Source organism: Eleginops maclovinus, chromosome 14 (assembly GCF_036324505.1).
Source record: "Eleginops maclovinus isolate JMC-PN-2008 ecotype Puerto Natales chromosome 14, JC_Emac_rtc_rv5, whole genome shotgun sequence".
Taxonomy (NCBI): Eukaryota; Metazoa; Chordata; class Actinopteri; order Perciformes; family Eleginopidae; genus Eleginops; species Eleginops maclovinus.
Genome location: NC_086362.1, coordinates 6,030,889 through 6,037,085, shown reverse-complemented (window position 1 = coordinate 6,037,085; position 6,197 = coordinate 6,030,889). Strand labels below are relative to the sequence as shown.

General features: G+C 40.5%; 1 long non-coding RNA gene across 2 annotated transcripts in view; it reads right to left on the bottom strand.

Annotated features, from left to right (window-relative positions):
* Positions 1–6,197, bottom strand: part of LOC134876249 (uncharacterized) — a 101,401-nt gene that overhangs the window by 18,756 nt on the left and 76,448 nt on the right. The window lies entirely within an intron of this gene.

The following is a 6,197-nucleotide window of genomic DNA, read 5'->3' as shown; positions in this document are numbered from 1 at the left end:
TCAAAAGTCCATGCAGGAAAGGATCGAGGAGCCCCATCTTGGCAGAGTGAAGTCTTTGGAAGAGAAACACAGAGCACTTTACTTTCACAGAGAGCCGCAGATCAGGCTGTAAAGGGTCCAAATGAAAAGCTCCATCACAGAGGAACTGTTAATACTAATGGTTGCTGCTCCACATTCTCATGATGGGGATGTGTAGTCTGCCGGCTCTCAGAGCGACATGATGCTCGCTGACTCGTCACACACTCCCTCACACCGCGGACATCAACGGCACTGACCTGGAACCGAAGCACACAGGTCAGCGAAGTGTGTCCAGGAAATTAATTTACTCCTTAGACAGCGGAGGAATAAAGCATAATTGGCCGTCTCTGTGGTCAGATATTGATATAATTAATTAATGTTAATGCCATTGAGGAACTGTTGGCAGTATTTAATTGAACTATGCAGATCCACAGACAGCTGCTGTGTAATTGCAGTGCCTGATAATGACGCAAGAAAAGGCAGTTTAGTTCCTGTAGGTGGACTAATGTTTCCCACTGCTCCGACCAACAGTGAATGTACCACAGGCCGAAACCAGGACCTGTGTATCAACTGTAGACTTGATCTGGTAGAAATCCAGAACAAAAGACAGGCGTTAATTGTACAATTAAATTTGAAAAGTCCGAAAGCTTGCCTTTTTTACATGACCTGCATTGGCAAGACAAAGACTACTAGGACTAGTTATGACTGACTCGAGACATAAAATGCTACACATGGTTTAGTTTAGAGTCTCAAAATTCTAGCTATCATGGAGCAGGCCCACTGAACACGACCAGGCTGGTGATGTTTTTTTATTTGGATGAGAAGCAACCTGTTTGCTGAGCACAGCATGCTGGGACGCCTTAGAAACAGAGCAAGATGGCAGAGCAACAAGAGGGCGTCAAAGTCCATTAAGCTGCAGCACTGGCAACTTTCTGAACAGCTCTATGCACATCCACGGAAAACCAAAACTAATGATATATTTATCTGAGTTTATAATCTATCCATGCAGAATACAGTTTCCGCGGTAGATGTCTATAGGAGAATTTCTTGTCAAATCATAGTGTGGACGCTACACTGGCACTTGATAAGACTTGAGAAGAGACTTGATTTGACAATATTCAAAACGTTAGCGTGACATGAGCTTGAACTACGTCAGACTTCATACATTTTGGGACTTTATTGGCAATTTTCTTTAAAAAATCTTGACTTTAAACTCAATCTGACAAGCATTATTGTCTCCACTGACTTGAGAGTGGCCTAACAGATTTGAAACTGCTTGGCATTAACATATAAATACGTCTTCCTATCCTTATATAACAAGCCACTGTATTCAGATTCATGTGTGTCACAGAACTGTGTCACTGAGTGCGTGTACAGGTCCGGGCCGGTTCATTCAGTTCTGCAATCTGTATTTGCTTAATTATCTGAGATGTACTTCTCCCCTTTGCCTCTTACAAAATGACACCTCTTGAATAAGTAATGGCTACTTGCAAATCAAACTGTCTGATTTGCTTTGTCAATCTTTTACTTGTCACAAAACAAATTCAAGCAACGCAACCCGTTTAATAATTCATTCAAGGTTGTTTCCTGCCCTCTGTTGTTTGGTCCTTCATTACTGACTCCTTTCATAGAGTCAGAAGAAATAAAGACTACATTTAATAAATTATGCAGGAACCAGGAGGAGGGATTATTTTCAGCAACAGCACTTTGAAGCCAGACAGCCAATTCCTGCCACAGAGTGCATTAATAATTCTCCAGGAACATTAAATACATTATTGTTTGCTCAGCCTCAGTATGCTCTCCATTGACCATAATTCCACCATTTACTCCACTCCTGCGATAACCCTGTCTCTTATTTCATGTCATTATGGCAACATTGAGTTTTTACAGGATGAGGAGGGGAGTCATTATTTGTGCCTTTAGGTCTACAGACACAAACACAATCTGCTCCAACAGAGGCAGAGGGAGCATGATTTCTTTAGGTCATGTGAGCAGAGGAATGGAGTTTTCTGTTTTTATGGAAAAACTGAATCCAAAGTAACTCTTCGAAGGTTCCGAACCAATTCAGGAATGCAGTGGATAAGGTCCATGTGCAAAATCCACTCTTTCATGTCTTTTATACATAAAAATGAGCTGATCCGATTTTTGCCACATTGGCCAATATCCAACCAAGGTAACGCCCACCCACCTGATCACCTGGATCTCCTCCTAGAGCACCATTGTGTTTTTTGAAATCAATCATCTCAGGGAGGGGCGTGGTCATTAGCAATGACAAAGGATAAAAATGAGTAAAGTCATAAAGAGAAAAAAGTTCAAAATTCTGGGAATTTCTGAAATAATCCAAATTCTGAGAATAAACACCACATCACACATGCTCACAGAAATGCAGCAGGGAGGGAGGATCTCCTTAAATAAGTATTGTCGAACGACTTGAAGATAATTAAAGTGAATATCGATTGTGACAGGTACATAATAACAACAGCTGTTGCCTGACAACCCCCCGTCTGTTTTGCCCAAGGAGGTTAATTGAATTCATCCAGCATTTAATCAAAGAACCAATTCATTTTCCCGCTGAATATCAATCTGCTAATTGTCCTTGTTGTCTGCACCATATGATATTGTTATTCATGCCGTTCTTTTGCTCATGTTTAAAAATCAATTCTCATTCTGTGCAGTGTGCGGCCGTAAATTAGATTACGTCGAACATGTTTTGCAGGTGATGTCTGGCAGAGCAACAGGGGGATTACTGATTTGTAGGTTCTTTGTTCGCCTAAAGATGCAATAATATAATAAATGTCAGATGGGACTGGGTATGCTACTATGTTATTAATCCTTACATCGTTCAAAAAGGAGAGAGTGGGGCATGAGTGTTCTTGGATTGGCGAGTACGTTATGTCACAAGTCTGGCTTCGCTATGTGTGTCTCGTAACAGGCGCACTGATGCTGAACCTACAACCTCATGGCTTCTAAGTAAATGTTATGCTTCCACAAATAGCATCTGATCGCTTTATCTGTCGGAAGAGATTTGTTGCAAATGATCAAAGCCTGCAGGGTTTAGTAGCATTTCCAAACAGCAACCCAATAAGCTCGAGCCGCTGACCTTTTTGCTCTGGTCGTTGGCCTTGTTCGGCGCAACTCAATTACGAGCCCTAATGTCTCACACTAACGCACATAGAGCCTCATGCAGTCAGTGCCCACGAGGCAAGAGGAAAGGCTCTAATCTTGTTGTTTTTTCTCCCCATACAGCTTTTATTGGGCTGCAGCTGTTCGACCTCCTGATGTCTTCTTATTTTGTTTTTCCGTCACTCACAAACGCGCTAATATGCTGACAATAGTTTGTTCTTATTTGCCAATTACATTACAGTTTGTGGTTTAAGGATGACTAAGGACACACACACACACACACACACACACACACACACACACACAGTTCATTGACACCCTGATGAGTGTCTTTCTCTCGCTGTGTGTTCAAAGCTGCCTTCAGCCTGCCAAAAATGTGTGTTCTTTTTTTCCCTGATTGGATCAACATGAACAGGTCTGAAAATCGTGATAAAGGTTAAGCTCATTTCAGATTCTATGAAAGCTAAAGACAACAAACTTGTCTTCACAGAGGAATGCCACTTTGTAAAATAAGTGGAGAAGGTAACAGTAACAATATTTGTGAAGACTCAGAGCTAAATGCTTTGTATGAGTCCGAGTTATCGTTACAAGTATTTTGATTTTCTGACACTACAATACTCCTATACTACGATGCTACATTACTCTGACATTCTGGTACTACGATACTTCGATACTAGGTACTACCAAACTACGATGCTACATTACTCTGGAAATACGACGCTATGATACTCTGATACTCTGATACTACAAGATACAGTAATACTTTTTCAGCTCAGACATTTTTCTTGGATCAACGCAGCTACATTTGCAACATCAACAAGGACAAATACTTAGAAGCAGAAGCAAGGAAACAGGCATTTAATTAACTCATATTCATTGCCCTATCAAATATATTTCTTCTGGAATTTGACTCTGTACACTTTCTGTACAAAATTAAGGCCTAATTGAGTCTAATTTCATGAAATCGTGGGACCTTATATCACCGATTGGATGGTAACAACTGATATTTGCTCTCCAGGACATGGCTGGCTCAGAGACAATGTCAATATGTTATTACGGTAGGCTGATCCATAGAGCTTCTCAAAGGGTTGTCCGTCCTATAGTCTTTAGTTGGTGCAGCGGTTTTGACTGTAGGACAACATAAAGGTCATTGGATGTGATCGCTGAAAGAATGTCCCCTCTCATTTCCGAGTCAAGCTGCTGCAGGCTGCACTCTTAATCTGTAGTCATGCACTCATAGCTTAAGGATGGATGATCATGGTGTCAAATATTAATTGAGCACACGCGAGTGACATATTTGAGCTCCAAAAATTCCTCATATTGCGGCCGGAATTATATATGAAGGGGACCCATGCTGCTGCATTTGACTGTAACACATTTAGGAATATTTTTGTGAAAGCGCTGACCTCCGTCTTTCTCTGTGACACATCGAGTGTTTTGCTGTAGTAAGTCTTGTTTAGGTGTGAGTTATGTAACGCACCAAACAATGAGTATCCAGCAAAACACTTCAGCTTGATAATTCGAGGCTCATCTCCTGAGAGGAGGGAAAACAATAGAAAAAGTGAAGTGGCTCAGAGAACAAGTGCAGCAACAATAATCCAATTAGTGACATCATTACCCCGGCACATACGCTTAGTTTTTATTCCAGAATTCGCTTGTCTGCAGCATGTATTGATTTGTCCTTTGTTAAGAGGAAAGGGAGCACCCATGATGATCGCACTAGCTTTACCTTTCAATTCTTTACCATTGTCCCAGCTGACCCCATTCGACCCTCGCCACCCTGTTTTTGTCTTTATCACATGCTCTGTGTTTGCAGGGTGACAGGAATGAATGAGAAAAATTGCTTCAGAATGCTCAACAGTTATCCCAGTGGGCGCTCTGCGGTGCAGCGTGACTCAACCCAGGAAGACACAAATCATCCTTAAAATGACTCGCTGATTTTTGGAGAGTGAGTTATGACTTTTTGAAAAGGGATTGGAGCCTGGTGACGAATCAAAAAAAGTGACGATGGGTTTGAGTGACAGCCTGATGTTTTTTTAATCATGTGGCTTTGCTTCACAGTATCTGATGATTGCCATTTATCGGGGAGTTATTTTTATTTCAGCTTCCCCACATTAGACATACATTTTATGTGGGTTAATGCATGTCAAATTGTTGTAATAGAATTAGCAGTCAGACAGGAAATTGACTTGCCACTATTGCTTAATGTAGTGTCCTGACAGCATCCATATAGTACATTAAGCCAGACTGTGGTGCTAAGTGGCATTTATTAAACAATATACAAGGAACTGGTTAAAAGATAATCACGTTATACATTCGCAATGGAAGAATCTGGTAAAGGAAATGTATGGAATGGAAATAACAACTAGAAATATAAGAATAAACTAATGACTCTTTGGTAAGATTCGACAACTAATATGAGTATCAATTATGTATTTGTTAGCTATATACAAAGCTATTGTTAATCGATAACTAAATAATAATCAAATTACGATTTATTTCTGATTTATTATTTGGTGAATTATTTTCTTTTGGTTTGTAACTTTAGTTCATTTCGTATGTCTGTCTTGTAACCAAATCATTTCTTAAACTGCATATTTAAAAAAATGAACCAAAAGTGAAACAATGTGCACTTCTCTGCTCAGCTTTGACACAAAAATAGCACATTAAATATATTATATAAATCCAAATGAGTGACACATGGCGATCCGAGTCCGGGGTAATGCACATATCTGTGCTACAAAGTGGGGCATGTGGCACTTAGCACCCCCTGAAGCAAGACCCTGACAGCCTGAAATGAGGAAGTCCAGTCTGTCATCATATATGTGCTGAGGTCAGACAGGGTGTGAAACTGCATCAATACACAGGGCCGGGCAGAGGGCTTAGTGCTGTGTTACATTAAATCTGACACAGACTCACCGTACGTGGCCAGCACAGGAAAACACACTTTTTGTTTGCTATAGTTAATATTCTTCTACATAGTTTTGGAATTATATTTATCCTGTTCTGCTGTGGGAGTCTTTATAGACCTTTGCACAGCTGATTAGTACTTGATA